The sequence below is a fragment of the Pseudorca crassidens genome, chromosome 2 (genome assembly GCF_039906515.1).
Source record: "Pseudorca crassidens isolate mPseCra1 chromosome 2, mPseCra1.hap1, whole genome shotgun sequence".
NCBI classification, from domain to species: domain Eukaryota; kingdom Metazoa; phylum Chordata; class Mammalia; order Artiodactyla; family Delphinidae; genus Pseudorca; species Pseudorca crassidens.
The window spans coordinates 96,086,368-96,104,935 of NC_090297.1; the positions used below are offsets into that span (position 1 = coordinate 96,086,368).

An 18,568-nucleotide genomic window follows, 5' to 3' on the forward strand; every position below is an offset into this window, starting at 1 on the left:
CTGGCTCTGTAGAGCAGAGGGCTGGGGTGTTGGCCTTGGGCTTGAGGGAGGGAGGGCAGGAGGACTGCTGGTGCCATTGTCTTTATTAAACACGGGGCCCCAAAGGTCAGAGTGAGCCCCTGGTTCAGGCTTGGCTGCCCCCCGGCTCCATCTGAGGGTGGGAGGGAGGTCTGAGGGACCTCTCTCGGGGCTCCCCCTTTCCTCTCTGGGGGTGGGGGTACAGGGACGAGGGTGAGGGTGAGGGTGGCTTTAGGGAGATTCCACGGACAGTGGAAAAAAAGGGCTGAGGTAGGAAAGATGACTGACTGCGTGAGCTGTCCCTTCCCTGAGTAAAGCAACCAGGAGTGGGTGGAGCCGAGGGGTTTGCTGAGTAGAGTCCTCACGGGGGAAGGCCAGAAACGAGGAGGACATGTGACCCTCAGGTGGCTCGAAGTCCAGTGAAGTCACTCTTTCTCCTGGCCTCAGCTTCTCCATTCTCTCAGGATGACAGGGTGCCCTCCTGATGCAAGTTCCTTCTTACTGACACAAGACCAGTCACCCTGGACAGCCAACCTTCCTTCCTTCCCTCCTTCCTTCCTTCTCTCCCACCTTGCTTCCTTCCATAAACAGCCACTGAGGAGAATGGGGAGCAGTGCCCCTTTGCTGGAGGCGGAGGTGGAGGGCGCAGGTACACAGGTGTTTGATTCTCATGTGGTGGGTCGACATCATAACCTGCAGAGGTCCAGGGGCAGAGAGATGTGGCGGCCCTGAGAGAGGGGTTGGCTCTGCTCGGTCACGATGGGGAGGGCTTCACAGAGGAGGTGACTTTTCTTAAAGAAAGGGTAGTGGGACTTCCTGGTAGTCCAGTGGTTAAGACTTCGCTTTCCAATGCAGGGGGTGCGGGTTGAATCCCTGGTCGGGGAGCTAAATTCCCACATGCCTCAGGGCCAAAAAACCAAAGCATTAAAAAAACAGAACCAATATTGTTGCAAATTCGATAAAGACTTTAAAAATGGTCCACATCCAAAAAAAAAATCCTTAAAAAAGAAAGAAAGGATAGGGACTGGCTTCAAGGAGAAAATGGGAAAGGACCTTCTAGGCAAAAGGCAGGGACCTAAAGGAGGCACAGGGAGGGAATCCCTGCAGCGTGATGAATGCCAGGATGTAAATAAGCAGGGGTGACTGTCTTAGACGGGGAAGAAATCACCAACCCATCATCTGGACTCTTCATCGGGTGAAGAGAGAGGATGTTGGTCTAATGTAAAGAGTGTGGGGCCCGGAATGTGACAGGCCTGAGTTCCAGTCCAGGTTTTACCACTTAGCTGCCCAGGTTGGGCTGGGCAGTTAACATCCCTGAGCCTCAGTTTCCTCATCTGTACAATGGGATCATGGTGGCGCTGGGGTTTCTGTAAAGATCAGCTGTGACAGTGCTTTGCAAGCTGTCAGTAGCTCTGCAAACTCGAGGCCCTCTTGAGATAGCACCTCAGCAGTAGCCCACTCCTGCATTGACCTTTTGGGGTGCCATTTCCTGGGGAATGGCCACAGAGGGTTGCTCTCACCCAGGCAGGCTAGTGTTTTTGACTTTCACCATACTTTCTGTGGGGTCACTTTTGGGGGATCAGCCGCTGCCTGCCCAGGGTCTCAGGGGCCTGCTGTGGAGAGCTTGGAGGCAAGGGGACGGGAAGCCTGAATCTAGAACTGGAGGATGTTCTAGTGTTACTTCTGGTCTTCCGGCCATGAGTGCTGGGACAATGAGGCATGAGAGGGTAGGGCCAGTGTACCCACAGCGGGACAGGGACCCTGTGGCAATGGGGCACCAGGTGAGTGAAACCAGGGGTGGGTTAGAGACATAGTGGAACCGTGAGGATGTGGAGGAAAGGATAGAGTGAGAAACAGATGAGAGAGGCAGGCAGAGCGCCTCTTGCTCCTCCCCTACCCCACCCCTTAGTCTCAGCATCCTCAGCTTTGGGGCTGCCTCTGGGGGGAAGGAAGGAAAGGGCCTGTTTAGCTTGAGTGCCTGTTGACGCCTCTTCTCATGCCGCCTGCCCCATGGTGTGCTATGGTAGCCAGTTCAGTTCCCTCTGACCCCCCGGTTCACCCTGCCTCAACCTGGGCAGTATCCCTGGTGGTCTGTGACTCACCAGTGCTTTGCCATGGGTAGGGCCCCAGCTGGCTACTGAGTTCAGATCCCCCCAGGGCTGAGGCATTGCCCAGAGCCAGGCGAGCCTCAGCCCCAGGCCTGGCTCCTGCACCCTCTCTAAGCCCCTCATCTGTTCCGGTGGCCCTTGAGGCCCCTCTGTCAGCCACGCAGTGGCGCCAGGGCAGGGTCGTGCCCAGTGACTCAGCCTGGCCCTCTTCCTGGCACTGAGTAGGTGCTGTAAACACTTGTTGAATGGAATTCTTGCCTCTGGTTGGGATTTTCCACGGAGCCACATAGCTGTTCCCAGCTCTGCCGTGGGCCTGACCCGTTTCTGCGTCTGCCTACACACATGCCATGCCTTCTCTTCCGTACCACACCCTGTCCCTCCTCAGACACCCCTGCAGATTGCTCCCCCAAACCTCCGTCTCCCAGAGGTCCTCTCCTTCCCCACCAGCCCCAGCCTCCCCATGGGCCCCTCGATGGCCTGGGAGCGCTGGAGCCTGCACCTGCAGGTGCTTGGTGGTCTCTGCCTTCCATTCCTTCGTTGTTTGTCTTTCCTCCCTGCATGCCTCGGTGGTGTGACCAAGGAGAACAGGCCCTGGCACAGAATCTATCGTGGAGTTTTGTGTGTGCCCGTGTGTGATAGAAGGGCAGAGGGCCAGCGTCGGGCTGAGACGTGAGACCAAGACTTTGGTGTGGGGAGAAAAAGGTTCCTTCATAGGCTGGGTGACCACACATCCTGGTTGCCCAGGGCAGGTCTGGCTCAGGCCTGCTGCCCTGGACTAATTATCTAATACCACCGTAGGTTCTACAGCCACCCTAATCAGAGGGGCTGCTATGGAATCAGGGCATGGGAACTGAGCCCCTGCCATGCCTCCAGGACCCAGCAGGTTCACACATCTCCCCTCCTGAAGACCGTACTGAGCCTTCAGGCTCACCACCCAGGGGAGCACCACTCTCCTGACTGAACCAGGGTTTCAAGACAGAGGCACATTCACCAGGCACACAGTAACAGGACAGGCCATGGTTCAACGGCAGTGTGAATTGCAAGGGGATGTGTGACAAGTGTATGAGCCTCAAAGAAGGTCAGGTAAGAAAGGAAGAGAGCTTTGCAAGCCCTGAAGTTCCATATTCGTAATAACAGGTACTTAACTATATCACCAAACCACATCATGACAGGGAGCATATCATTATCTCCATCTTATAGATGCAGAACTGAGGCACAGAGAGGTTAAGTGACTTACCAGAGGTCACACAGCCAGTAAGCCAGGTTTCAAACACCAGAGCCATGTTTTTATCCACTATGTTACAGTACCTCACATCCGATGCTTCAGTAATATCTACCACAGGGATTTTGTGAAGGCAAAATAAGGCAAAATGTGTGTTTGCTTTTAAACTAGAAACACTTTTACACACATTAATGAATTGTAAAGTATTTTGGAAATAGCTAACTTGTGACAAACTGTGGAGATACAGTAGAACATAAAAGTATATGCAAACTTCTCCCAAATCCATTGTCTCAAAACTAACCGTAAAGTAAGATTATGAATTTTTGCCTTTCTTTCCCTCCTTTTCAGATGAATCAATTATAATAGAATTGCTTTGATGGTCAGTTTTAGTCATTTACTTTTATGATCAGTATCACCATCAACGCCAGTGGACTCTTATTCTAAAGTGTCTCTTAGCTGGAGCCCCCCTTCCTGTTTTCTGGGGTGTCATCCACCACGGAGCCATCTTCACGTCATAGCTAACTTACTACAAGAGCTTCCCAGCCGGCGCTCTGCTTCTGGTTATTCTTGTCTCACATCCACCCTTCCCATAGCTGCTTGAAAATTCAGCATGGATTTTACCATTCCCCAGAAGGGCCTACGTTATAGCCAGTGAGATAAGGCAGAACATAGAAATAGAAAGTAGGATAATGAAAAGAGAACTGGCCAGTTTTTCATTATTTACTGATGATACAATTGCAGACCTAGAAAACCTGAGAGAATTCACTGAAAGGCAAATATTTTAGGTGGCTAAAGACTAACAGTGGACACTTTTGTAGAACATGCCCTGTACCAGGCCCCATTCTAAGTGCCCTACATGAATTGCCTGGGAGCAGGGGACCAGTATCCTCATTTTGTTGACAAGGAAACTAAGACAGGGAAGTTCAGTGGTTTGCCCCAAACTCAGGTGGTTTGGTCCCTGGGTCTCCTTTCTTGGCTACTCTGCCATTAACAGTTTTCCTATGTACCAGCAATTACTTCATATAAGACATATTAGGAGGGCAAGGTATAGACATAATAGCCACCAGAGGTGCTGGCGTCTCCCACTTCGGTGCCTCACTTTGTCACCTATGTCCCATAGCAGCTGCATTTGTGCCCAGAGTCTCACACAGCCTCTCACAAGATAGTCATCAGCTTCTGGCCCTTATGGCCACTACCACCAGGGCCCCCAGGGAGCAAAAGGACAGGAAAACTGCCATAGCCATTCATCAGCATTGTCCCTTCCTTCGTGAGAACACATTTGTCCACGGCAGCCTTGTTCATAAAGTTGCAACTCTGCCTTCAATAGACACAGTCAGAATTTTCTTGAAATTGTAGTTCCATTTCAAGAGAGGCCATTAGGTAGTTAACAGGCCCATCTGGGGAGTTCCTCTGGAACAAAAAGAGAGCGTGCCCTAAATGAGTATTGCAGCCTCCACTTCTTATCAGAAAGCAATGCCTTGCAGCTATGCTGGCCGGGCCCCTGAGAGCAGCAGTGGTGGCCTCCGAATGTCTCAGGAGCCCAGGGAGGTGTCGGTAGCACCATCTTAGTTTGCTAGTAGAGTGCATGTATTATGGTTTCCCTCACCCATTTGGGAATTTCCCCAGGGCTGAGACGATATCTCCTCCCCACTCTAATCATTTCTACAGCACCAGATAACACTCTGAAAAGTACAGGATGCTAATTGGCCGATTGACTAAGCTATGGCCCATGACGCTCCCTCTGGAAGATGTGGGAGGAAACAATATTTATCGAGCGCCTTTTATACATACCCAGTGTGGTAGGTACTGTCACATGTCATCTGATTTAATCTCCATGGTAACCTTCTGCAGGAAGTGTCGTCAGAGTCACTATAGATGTGAGGAAACTGAGGTTCAAAGGGGTCGGAGAACTTTGAGTAAATAGCATGGCTGAGGATTGAATGCCAGCCTGTTGGCTGCAAAGCCCCCGGTCTTCCCATTGTGTTACGATACCTCCGGAGTAAGACCCTTTCTTTGCAGTCTTGCTGAGGAGATGTAAAGTTGGAGGGGGTGTGAGTTAAACATCTCCTCAAGAATATCAGCAAGGCAGCCATGGTGGGACACTCACCCCCAGGGTGAGAAAATTCCAAGGCAGTGGGACTCTGGGAGGGGCCGTAGGGGGAGGGGGCGGGGCAGGACTTCTAAGGACTAGTGACTTCCTCTGGGATGTCACCAGCGGCAGTAGCAGGAGGGTGGTGGAAGCCCCATAAGATGGCGTTTGTGCAGAATGCTCCCTGGGTGGTGTGAGCCCTGTGACGCCTGCCCCCGGCCTGCCAGCTCTCAGCTCCTCTGCTCTGAGCCTGTCTGCGGGATGGGACGGCCCCACTGGGAGACTTGGACCAGTGGCTTTCCCAGGCCAGGGTCTTTGCCGCTCCTAAGGCTGAACCCACAGCTTCTCTCCCCTGGGCCAAGTTAAATGCCAGGATGCTGATAGCGTAAACAGGAAGGAGGGAGTTTGGATTTAGGAGAGGCTGGGCCTGAGGGTCAGCCTGTCCTCCAGGAGGAGGGGGAGATGGTAGGGCCTCTCTGTCTCTGCCTGCTCCTCTCGCATTCCAGCTGGCTCTCTGGTTCTTACGCAGTTCCCTGTGGCTTTTTCAAGGGTGTGGGTTTGGCGGGGGCGGGACTGGGTGAGAAAAGAGGGACTTGCTGTGGCAATGGACGCAGGAACTTGTGGAGGGCAGGGCCGAAGCACCATGGCAGCATATACTGAGTTCCTTCCATGTGGCAGGAGTGGCACTGAGCACTTCACGTAAATACATCATTTCTCGGAACTCTCACAGCCTCCTAAGAGCTAGCTGCTCTTACTATCCCCATTGTATTGATGGGGAGGACAAGACTTAGCAGAGACTGGAGCCGGATCTGTCTGCCTCCTGAGCCAGTGACCTTGCCCACTACAGTGCAGGGGCTCTGTGGTGAGGTGTCCTGAGGAGAGAAAACAAGAGAGCCTGGGAAACTCAGGCAGGGCAGGCAGGCCCAGAGTCTTGACCACTGTAGTGCTGGGTTCCCCATTCCTTTGGCCCCTCATCTCACCACTCCTGTCTGCACTCTCCTCCAGCAGGTCTGTCTCTTTTAGGTACCTTCCTGCTGTGCTCTTAGCCCCAGTAAAACCTGGTCTCTGCAAGGGGCCTGATGGTTCACCAGTGACTCAGAAGGCAGCCGAGGTGCTCTGGGAGAAACATCATGTATGGAAGTTCTGGCTCTGAGTCCTTCCTGGGCCATTTGCGAAACAGAGGAAGATAACTTGGGAGAAAGAGCCTAGAAAATGGCCTGACATAAAGTAGGTGCTCATTAAAATGTTCATCTGTAAAAGCAGAGATGATAACCCAACCTCACAGTCTGTGATAAGTTTGGATGGATATTCTGTATGTGAAATCTCTTAGGAAACTATAAAGTTATTTAATTGTAAGAGTATTAGTATGATCTCAGGAATGTGTGTTTTATGAGAGCAAAGCCTTGAGCCAAGGGATGAGGCCTTGACTGGCTGGGGAGTTTTCCTGGGTACAGAAAGTCCCCACTGCTTCTCTTGGAACACACCGAAAATCCCACAACTTGTCTCTGGTTGCCTTCTGTGAGGCTGGAAGCCAGGCTGAGCTGGTAAAAGACTCTTACAAGGAACCCCAAGGCTGGATCCCTCAGAGCTTCAGAGAATTTCCCAAGGAGCAGAAAGTCCTGTTTTCCAAGGGTGTAACTTAGGTTTAGGTAGCAGGAGGTTGTCCCCAGAGAGAGGCTCACTGTGATTGCACCAGGAGCTCCCGGCAGTACCGCCACATCTCTGCAAACTGGCTCCGGTAGACCGAAGGACAGACAGACAGACAGACAGACAGGAGCGCAATGGGAGGGGGCCGTAGGTTGTATACTGCTCTGGAAGGCACAGCTCTTTGGACTCCCCTCAATTTCTACCAGGCACTTTACTCCCAGCTAACCCTCCTGCTGGCACTAAGAACTAGCTATTTTCCTGTTGAAAGCACTCAAGTGTCAAGGGTTGACGTCGCTCACCCAAGTCGCACAGCTCTGAAGAGGTAGAGTAAGGATTTAAATCCTGATTTGTCAATCCAGCACCCAAGTTCTGTCTGCTAAATGGTGTAGCCTCCAAGTAGCATCATCTTTAATTTTATTTTAGATTATGGTATAAAAACACATGACATAAAATTTACCATTTTAATCTTTAAGTATACAGTTCAGTAGTATTAAGTATTGTGCAACAGACCTTTAGAACTTTTTCATATTGCAAAACTGAGACTCTGTATCCATTGACTAACAGGTCCCCATTTTCCCCTCCCCTCGGCCCCTGGCCGTCATCATTCTACTTCTATCTCTATGAGTTTGAGTACTTTAGATATGTCATGTTAAGTGGAACCAGACAGGATTTGCCATTTTGTGACTGGTTTATTTCATTTAGCAGCATGTCTTCAAGTTTCATCCATACTGTAGCATGTGCCAGGAGTTCCTTTTTTTTTTTAAAGGCGGAATAACTTTCCACTGTATGTCTATATCACGTTTTCTAACCCTTCTATCCTTCAGTGGACACTTGGGTAGCTTCTACCACTTGGCTATTGTGAATAATGCTGCAATGAACATGGGTGAACAGCAGCATCTGTTGAAGCAAAGATATTTGCATGTGCACACATGTACACGTAGACATGAACACATACACAAATGAGTGGTGTGTAACATGCCTCCACCGAGGCATAACCTGCCTTTGGTAATACCGCAGAGCCAACCAACTCTTTTAAGCTATCACATTTTCGTGGAATAAAGTCAAGTTTTAAAAAACTCTTATCAAATTAACAGAACATTAAAATACAACAGAAATAGTCTTTCAAAAAATTTTTTGAAATGTTTCACTGAGTTCAAAACAGTAGATCTATTTTAGTAATTAAATTGGTTTGGGACTTAAGCCCTTTTTTATTAGTTTCATATTTTGAAGCTGCCAGTCAGATTTTCTCAGGGCTCAGGCAGTGGCACTTGGCCATGAGGTATATTTGGAAGGACAATGTCCCTCTTCAAGGATGGCCTGTGCCGTTTTACATGAATATGGATGTCAGGAAGGGATTCAAACAATAAGAAGTACAAATACATTTTATTATCTCAGTCCTGAACACATAAACACATGTATATAACCGAAACAGAAGTTTTCTGAAATAACACTTAACCTCACTCCATGTAATGCACTCACATTTTCTAGTCCAGTGTTACTTGAATTGTGGTCTGTGAACTGCTTATCAGCAGCCAGGGAGGAAATAAGTGCAGAAATTAAGTGCACAGCACATGAAAAGATGCCTGACATCATTAGCTATCAGGGAAATGCAAACACAAACCACAATGAGATGTCACTTACACCCACTAGGATGGCTACAGTAATAAGTGTTGATGAAAATGTGGAGAAATTGGAACCTCCATACACTGCTATTGAGAATGTAAAGTGGTGCAGCTGCTATCGAAAACAGTATGGCAGTTCCTTTAAAAGATAAACATAGAGTTATATGACCCAGCAATTCTACTCCTGGGTGTATAGACCCAAGAGAAATCAAAACATACCTTCCCACAAAAACTTGTACTTAAATGTTCATAGCAGCATTATTTGTAATAGCCAAAAGATGGAAACAACCCAAATATCTGTAAACTGATGAACGGATAAATAACGTGATATATTCCAATGATGGAATACTATTTGGCCATACAAAGAATTGAAGTACTGATACATGCTACAACATGCACGTACCTTGAAAACATTATGCTAAAGAAAGAAGCCAGTCACAAAAGATCACATTATTGCATGCTTCCATTTGTATGTAATGACCAGAATAAGCAAATCTATAAAGATAGAAGTAGATTAGTGACTGCCTAAGGCTGGGAAGAGGGGGTCTGGAGGAAAAAGGGGATTAACTACTAAGGGGTAGAAGGCCTCTTTCAGGAGTGATGAAAATGTTCTAAAATTGGTTGTGGTAATGGTTGCACAACTCTGTGAATATACTGAAAACATTGGCTTGTACACTTTAGATGGGTGAATTGTATGATATGTGAATTATATCTCAGTAAAGTAGGTGTTTTTAGAAACTTTTATAGCAATTTGATGTTACTGTGACATCTAAGAGCATGATCCTTTTTCTAGTAATTAATTTTTATTGTCTTGTATTTTACAAAAGTATCAGTCCATGACAGGTTGGAATTAAAAAAAAAAAAAAAGCAGGCCATCCATGCAAAAGGCACTGCTTTAGTCTATTTCATTATTTAAAAAAAATTCATTATCCACTAGGGGGGTTGTGACCTATAGTTTGAAAAATACTAAAAAGTATTGCCCCTGAGCACAGCAGCATCCAGGCAGGCAAAGTCTGCTGTGTTCAGGGTTCTCAGCAATCCATCAGAGACAAGAGGCATCTTCAGGATAAGCTAAAAGGCATAATCTGTGATCTGACTCCTACCCACCCTTCCAGCCCCATCTCTCACTGTGTTCCCACACAGACCCTCTCCTCCAATCATACCCCACAACATGCTTTCCCAAAGATGCCAAACGAGCTCAGATTCCAGTGTCTCTGCAGATGAGGTTTCCCCTGCCAGGGATGATGACACTCAGTGACACCCACCTGGAAAATACCACGTCATTCTCCAAATTGCAGCCCAGATATCATCATCCTCCCTGTACCTGGACCTGCCCCCTCTTTGCACCTCTTTTCCCAAGTCCATAAAAGTATCCATTACACAGCATGGCCATCACACGCCTGCCAGTCTGTCTGTCCCAGTAGATGGTAAGCTTCCTGAGGCCAAGTGTGACTTTTGGTTCATCTTTGTAGCCTGGCCCTCACTAAGGGGCAGATGTATGATGAGTGTCCAAAGCATAAATGTGGGATAGTTCATCCCAGTTTTTATGAAAACCAGGATACTTCCTGGCTCCGACACCAGCACAAAGAGCCAGGCAGAGCCCCCTTCAAGTAAATCCTGCGCACCCACATCCTTGGCCTGGGCTCTCCCTTTCCTTGTGCTTCTGAGCTGCATTTCCAGCACCGTGGGTTTCCATGGCGACCCTGGTTTCCTGGCTGCTTATATGTCTTTCCTTCCTTGTATCTTCCACCTTGGTACCGACTGCATCAGACTTCTCTTTCTGTTTCATACTGATCATATCTAGGGCCACAGTTTGTATCATTTCCAGGCTTCTTTGATATGACAAATTCTTACTTTGCACTGCGCCTCTCAGGGGCAAAATGTTAGCTTCTAAATTTATTACTCAAAAGAGAATCCTCCCTTTTTTCCCTCTATTTGCCCTGATTTTTTTATGCCCAGCTGGACCCAGACTGCTATTTATGATGCATGATATTATGTTAACCTTGTTTCTCTCTCTCCTGCCCTCTCTCTCTTTCAGGCATGCGAAGCATTTAGCACTATTGAAGTGTAAAAGGTCAAATTACTCCTGGCTTAGGTGAGCAGTACAAACAAATTAAGGGAGACAAGCAGACTGAAACACATAGTTGAGATGATTTTGATAAGCAGAGAAAAGCAGGTGGAACTAAGCCGCATTAGGTCAAGGTTTAGCACAAATTAGAAGTAACCTACATTTCATTACTATTCAACTTTCAAGCTGAGTTGAAACTGAATTTGTGTCTCCGCCCCAGTAATGAGGCGGCAGAGTCAAGCCCTCAGAAGCAAGCACTCTGGGACTAGGATGTGTGGGCTCGTACACTGGCTCTATTATTCACCAGCTGTGTGCTCTTGGCCAAGTTACTTAACTTCTCTGTGCTCCTCGTTCCTTTCTGTAAAATGGGGCTAGTAACTGCATAATTTCCATAGGGCTATCGTGAGAATCAAATGAAATAACACAAAAAAGGCACATAACACAGTGCCTGCTTATAGTAAGTGCTCAATTAATGTTAGCTGTTATTAACTGTTTTTGAGTTCTGCTCTGCATGTGCTCATTCAAGCTAAAGATTGAGTAAGATGGGAGGGAAGCAAGGATTGATTTCACATGTGAAGCCTGCGCCGGGCCCTGCCTCTTGGTAGACACGTGACACCTCATTTAATTTTTACGATCACCCTGTTAAGAGACATTGTGTTACCCCATTTTACATCAAAGTTAGGCTTAGAAATGTTGGGTTTAAAGAAAAAAAAGCAAAGAATGCTACTGTCTAAAATAGGACAAAACAATCGATGATTTAATGTTCTGTCAACAATTTCTCTCACCCAAGGTCAAAGTGAAAATTAGTAGGAGGTGATGCTTGATTACCCACCTAAGGATATGAAAATGCTGGCCAGAGCTGGTTCCTGAAACACACTCTTGTTCTATAACAGAGAGCCTTCCCACATAACCTCTCAATTTAGTCTTTAAACCTCTAAGCAACTCTGTTGAGAAGGGAATTATAATGTCCCCAGTTTGGGGACTTGCTAACTCAGAGGGCCAGTGAGTGACAGAGGAGTGCCTGGAACTCAGGTCCTTTGATGAACATTGGCTATTGATCACAGACAGCCCCACCCAGCTGACAGCTACAGTGGCGCCCAGCTCAGTTCCCTGCACAGGCCATGGTGGTTTTTCAAGGGAGGACACTCCTGCTCTCGGTGTCATGCCCAGCCGCCGAGAAAGCATCACTCCTGGGTTCCTACACACAGGCTCACCCTGCTAGGGCAACTGGGTCAGGAGGCGACAGTCAAGCCACCTCTTCACAGGCCCCTGCCTTCCTGGTGGCAGCTCTTGGTGGCCCTTCCCACCAGTGGTCCTTAGGTAGGAACATGTCAGCTCATCAGAGAGGTTCTCATAATCTTGAGTCTAAAAAGGGGAGGGATTGGGGTAGTGAATCCTTTCCTCCTCCTTGGCGCACAGTACATATTTATTACATTGAATTTCTTTGAATCTGATTCCAGTCCCAGGAATTTCTCGTGACTCACGTAAAATCTGAAACTGCCTGTGGAAATTCAAATAACTTTTCTGTACTCCTTACAGATGATTTTGAATCATCTTAGAAGTTGCTCAATTGGGTGAGTTTTAAATGGAAACCTAAACTTCCTTAGCTGAAGTCTGTGTTTCACCCAGTGACAGCTTCATTGTTTTATTACCTCCATCCTCCCACCTTCCGCTAAACCATAAACACCTTGGGAGCAGGAAAGATGTTTTTCATTATTATGCCCCCAGAGTCCAACACAGAACCTGGCACCTAGTGGAAGTTAGACAAATGTTGGCTTGATGGATGAAGGTATAAACGGATGGGTGGAGGGTCAGATGATGGATGAATGGCAAGACAGACATAAGACCTGTGGCTGGATAGGGGGACGTGGCCACAGCATGCCAGGGATTTGGCACCTTATCAGCACCCAGAGCACCTCAGTACCCCCAAAGAGGTGTCCCTGTACCTTTGCTCCCAACTTGGAACTCCCAGACCAAAGAACATGATTTCTGACCCTGCAGGGACCCTCCCTCTCCTGAGAGGTCAGAGAGCTTGTGAGAGTGGACAGACTAGACAGACTGGACAGATGGCCTACTGGTGGGTTTGCGGGCAATGCCTCAAGTTGCCTATTAACAGTGGACTTTGGCAGCAAACCTGATAGAGGAGGCGTTTTCTGTTCTAGCTGTTGCCTCCCCGACCTTCTCTGCTGGGCCTGCCAATCAAGCCTCTGTCTGCTCTGCTCTCTCCCCTGGGCTGACATCCTAAAGTCATGAGGGCCCTGGCCAGCTGCCCTACAGCTATTCCAGCTCTGCCACCCTACCCCTGCCCTGCCTCTACCTGGCTTCTTGTTACTTAGGCCTATCTGTCTGTCCTGATCCAGCTCAGTGCTGCCAAGGTCCAGGGTATGGTTGGTTGGTACTAACTGATAGAATGTTCTGCATGGTACCGAGCTGAAATCTTCGTATTGGTAACACCATCTCTTGGTTCTATTTCCATTCCCTGGGGCAACACAGAATAAGTCTACTCCACCTTCTGCATGAGGCTCCTCCAGTGTTTGAAGACAACTTTAAAGACAACTAACATGTCCCCTTAAGACTTCTCCTCTCTAGGCTGACAGCTCCAGTCCTGGCAAACGGTTCCTCAGGGTTCTTGCTTTCCAGATGCTCACCACTCTAGACATTTTCTGGTTTGTCAAAGTTACCCTCACATATTCTTTCAGAAGGCTGATGAACTGCTCCAGATTGAAGGAGACCAAGGAAACATGACAACTAACTGCTATGTGGGAGCCTGGCTCGGGTTCTAGAACAGAAAAGGGAGATGAGTGGGACAGATGACCTAACTTCAGTAGGATCTGCAAATGAGTTAATAGGATCAATGTTAATTTTCTGTTTTGTTTTTTTTTTAACAGAAAGCTACTTTTATTTTTATTTATTTATTTACTTGGTTGCACCGGGTCTTAGTTGCAGCAGGCAGCCTTCTTAGTTGCGGCATGTGAACTCTTAACTGCGGCACGCATGTGGGATCTAGTTCCCTGACCAGGGATCGAACCTGGGCCCCCTGCACTGGGAGCGAGGAGTCTTATCCACTGTGCCACCAGGGAAGTCTCTGTTTTCCGGTTTTGATCATTGTACTCCGCCTGCATCAGATGTTAACATAGGGGAAAGCTGGGTGAAGGGTACCCAGGAATTCTTTCGGCAATTTTTTTGTAAGTCTAATATTATTTCTAAATGAAAAGTTCAAAGATAGTCTTTCCTGTGTGGTGTGGGATTTGCATGGTATGGATGTAGCTAAGCTGAAGCTACTGTCCCCAGAATTTCCTTCTCTGCATACCTTGCGGTTGGTGTGGGACGCAAGAGCCTTTGCAGGGGAAGGGGAGTGAGGAGTGCTCAGTCTGGCAGGCCTGGGGCACTCTCGCAGTTCTGCAGGCGCCGGTTATCTTCTGGTTTACCTTGACGGGGAGGGGCAGTAGCCACACCCATATCTCCTGCCTGGTCTGCTTCAGATCCTCTGACTCCTCGGCGTGGAAGGACAGCATGGGGAAAGAACAGTTTGGAGTCTTGAGGCTGCTTGTTTCATATTTAATATATGCTGAGCATTTTCCTAGAAACCACTTACCTCCCCTCGTCAATACACTCACTTCGTTACTCCTGTGTATCACAGCAAGTCGCTAATCGTCTGGTCTTCCCAGGAAACACTCTGATGACCCATATTCAAATCATTTTCACCTATCTGTAAGGAACTTGATTAATGAGTTAGTCATTATTGGTACAGCTGTATCAATGCGATCTAAAATTTTATTACCTTTTTGAGTGACCATGTCACGTTGCTGCCTTTCAAACTAACGTCAACTGTGAATCTCCAGAATATTTCCCATGAATTGTTCTCAAACCAGGTCACCTCAGTTCATTCTTGCAACTGACTTTGGGAAACCAAAGGTTTCACTTTACATTTTTCCCCATAAAATGTCACCTCGGGGACTTTGTTTCATCATTCTAGCTATTCTGATTAATTTGAACGTGGGATCTGTCATCTATCATATTATCCCTACCAACTTTGTATTACTTATACATTTGACAAGAACACATTCAAAGTCTTATCCAAGTCATGATAAAAGCACAGAGTCATGCAATCTTCTATGGGTCAGCATTAATCAGTCCATCCCAATGAGTGTGAAGCTCTCAGACAACCCTCATACTTGTATTATCACCTAACCCACATTTCTCTAATTTAGCCCTAAAAATACTATAAGATGTCATTTCTGCATTTTCTTGTTGATCCAAATAGCTAAGACAGCTGTTTAATAAGCTGTGACTAGCCTAACTTGATTTACCAGATTGGGATTCAAATAATATTCACATCATTTCTTACTTTTCAGATTGCTCTCTTGAATCCCCACGCTACAGAATCAATTTCTTTCTAGGACCGCTGTAACCAAGTACCACAAACTTGGTAGCTTACAACAACAAAAATTTATTCTCTCATAGTCCAGGAGGCCAGAAGTCTGAAATCAAGCAGCATCTGTTCCATGCCTCTCTCCTAGATTCTTGGGTCTCCCAGCAATCTGTGGCATTCCTTGGCCTGCAGGTGCATCACTACAGTCTCTGCCTCTGTGGTCACGTGGACTTCTTCCCTAGGGGTCTTTATGTATAATCCTCTCTTCTTACAAAGATACCAGTCTTATTAAAGTTAGGGCCAGTGTGACCTCATCTTAACTAATTACAACTGCAATGACCCTATTCCAAATAAGGTCACATTCTGAGGTTTCAGATGGACATGAACTTGGGGGGGAGGTGGAGGGAACATTGTTCAGTCCAGTGCACCAAATCAGCAAAAATTTCTATCTCCCTGCTCCCTGCGTATGGTTGTACAGTTTGGGCAGTGACTTGCCAAGGTGACCCAGGCTCTCTCTGCTGCTGCCACTTATATCACTGCTGAAGGAAGAAGGCCCCACCCAGTTTGTGTGCATTAATGTCAACAACCCACCCAGCTCTCTTCACAGGCCATGGACAGTCTTCCCTGGCATCAAGCTTACATAAGAATGTGTCACACGTGGGCTCCTACTGAAACCGTGCAATTCACATGGGGCTTGAAGCCAGCCAAAACCTAGATTGGGACTTGAACCCACTCTCTCTCTTTTTTTTTTTTTCCTTAACATCTTTATTGAAGTATAATTGCTTTACAATGGTGTGTTAGTTTCTGCTTTATAACAAAGTGAATAAGCTATACATATACATATATCCCCATATCTCCTCCCTCTTGTGTCTCCCTCCCACCCTCGCTATCCCACCCCTCTAGGTGGTCACAAAGCACTGAGCTGATCTCCCTGTGCTATGCGGCTGCTTCCCACTAGCTATCTATTTTACATTTGGTAGTGTATATATGTCCATGCCACTCTCTCACTTCATCCCAGCTTACCCTTCTCCCTCCGCATATCCTCAAGGCCATTCTCTAGGTCTGTGTCTTTATTCCTGTTCTGCTCCTATGTTCTTCAGAACCGTTTTTTTTTTTTTTTAGATTCCATATGTATATATATATATATGTTAGCGTATGGTACTTATTTTTCTCTTTCTGACTTACTTCACTCTGTATGACAGACTCTAGGTCCATCCACCTCACTACAAATAACTCAATTTCGTTCCTTTTTATGGCTGAGTAATATTCCATTGTATATATGTGCCACATCTTTATCCATTCATCTGTTGATGGACACTTAGGTTGCTTCCATATCCTGCCTATTGTAAATAGAGATGCAATGAACATTGTGGTACATGACTCTTTTTGAATTATGGTTTTCTCAGGGTATATGCCCAGTAGTGGGATTGCTGGGTCGTATGGTAGTTCTAATTTTAGTTTTTTAAGGAACTTCCATACTGTTCTCCATAGTGGCTGTATCAATTTACATTCCCACCCACAGTGCAAGAGGGTTCCCTTTTCTCCACACCCTCTCCAGCATTTATTGTTTCTAGATTTTTTGATGATGGCCATTCTGACCGGTATGACGTGATACCTCATTGTAGTTTTTTTTTTTTTTGTGGTATGTGGGCCTCTCACTGTCGTGGCTTCTCCCGTTGCGGAGCACAGGCTCCGGACGCGCAGGCTCAGCAGCCATGGCTCACGGGCCCAGCTGCTCCGCGGCATGTGGGATCTTCCCGGACCGGGGCACGAACCCATGTCCCCTGCATCGGCAGGCGGACTCTCAACCACTGCGCCACCAGGGAAGCCCCTTCATTGTAGTTTTGATTTACATTTCTCTAATGATTAGTGATGTTGAGCATCCTTTCATGTTTGCTGGCAATCTGTATATCTTCTTTGGAGAAATGTTTATTTAGGTCTTCTGCCCATTTTTGGATTGGGTTGTGTGTTTTTTTCATATTGAGCTGCATGAGCTGCTTGTAAATTTTGGAGATTAATCCTTCGTCAGTTGCTTCATTTGCAAATATTGTCTTTTTGTCTTGTTTATGGTTTCCTTTGCTGTGCGAAAAATTTGAAGTTTCATTAGGTCCCATTTGTTTATTTTTGTTTTTATTTCCAGTTCTCTAGGATGTAGGTCAAAAAGGATCTTGCTGTGATTTATATCATAGAGTGTTCTGCCTATGTTTTCCTCTAAGAGTTTTATAGTGTCTGGCCTTACATTTAGGTCTTTAATCCAGTTTGAGTTTATTTTTGTGTATGGTGTTAGGGAGTATTCTAATTTCATTCTTTTACATGTAGCTGTCCAGTTTTCCCAACGCCCCTTATTGAAGAGGCTGTCTTTTCTCCATTGTATATTCTTGCCTCCTTTATCAAAAATAAGGGGACCATATGTGTGTGGGTTTTTCTCTGGGCTTTCTATCCTGTTCCATTGATCTATATTTCTGTTTTTGTGCCAGTACCATACTGTCTTGATTACTGTAGCTTTGCAGTATAGTCTGAAGTCCAGGAGCCTGATTCCTCCAGCTCCGTTTTTCTTTCTCAAGATTGCTTTGGCTATTCGGGGTCTTTTGTGTTTCCATACAAATTGTGCAATTTTTTGTTCTAATTCTGTGAAAAATGCCATTGGTAGTTTGATAGGGATTGCATTGAATCTGTAGATTGCATTGGATAGTAGAGTCATTTTCACAATGTTGATTCTTCCAGTCCAAGAACATGGTATATCTCTCCATCTGTTTGTATCATCTTTAATTTCTTTCATCCATGTCTTATAGTTTTCTGCATACAGGTCTTTTGTCTCCTTAGGTAGGTTTATTCCTAGGTATTTTATTCTTTTTTTGTAATGGTAAATGGGAGTGTTTCCTTAATTTCTTTTTCAGATTTTTCATCATTAGTGTATAGGAATGCAAGAGATATCTGTGTATTAATTTTGTATCCTGCTACTTTACCAAATTCATTGATTAGCTCTAGTAGTTTTCTGGTAGCATCTTTGCGATTCTCTGTCTATAGTATCATGTCATCTGCAAAGAGTGACAGCTTTACTTCTTCATTTCTGATTTGTATTCCTTTTATTTCTTTTTCTTCTATGATTGCTGTGGCTAAAACTTCCAAAACTATGTTGAATAATAGTGGTGAGAGTGGAACCCACTGTCTTTTAACTGAAATCACACACCTGATCTCAGGACTTAATGAAGCTCAGGTTCTTGATGTCTCATCACAGAATTCAGTGATAGGTAAGAAGTGGATTTATTTAGAGAGAAACATACTCCACAGACAGAGCGTGGCCATCTCAGAAGGCGACAGGCCCTGAAATATGGGGTGGTTAGTTTTTATGGGCTGGGTAATGTCACAGGCTAATGAATGGGAGGATTATTCCAACTATTTCGGGGATGGGGTGGAAATTT

General features: G+C 46.4%; 1 long non-coding RNA gene across 2 annotated transcripts in view; it reads left to right on the forward strand.

Moving 5' to 3' along the window:
• Positions 1–18,568, forward strand: part of LOC137211132 (uncharacterized) — a 30,536-nt gene that overhangs the window by 376 nt on the left and 11,592 nt on the right. The window contains exon 2 of one of the 2 annotated variants that reach the window (XR_010936919.1): positions 6,443–6,664. This is a non-coding gene — a long non-coding RNA (uncharacterized lncRNA). The remainder of the gene's footprint in view (positions 1–6,442; positions 6,665–18,568) is intronic. The other variant, XR_010936920.1, reaches the window with a different exon arrangement.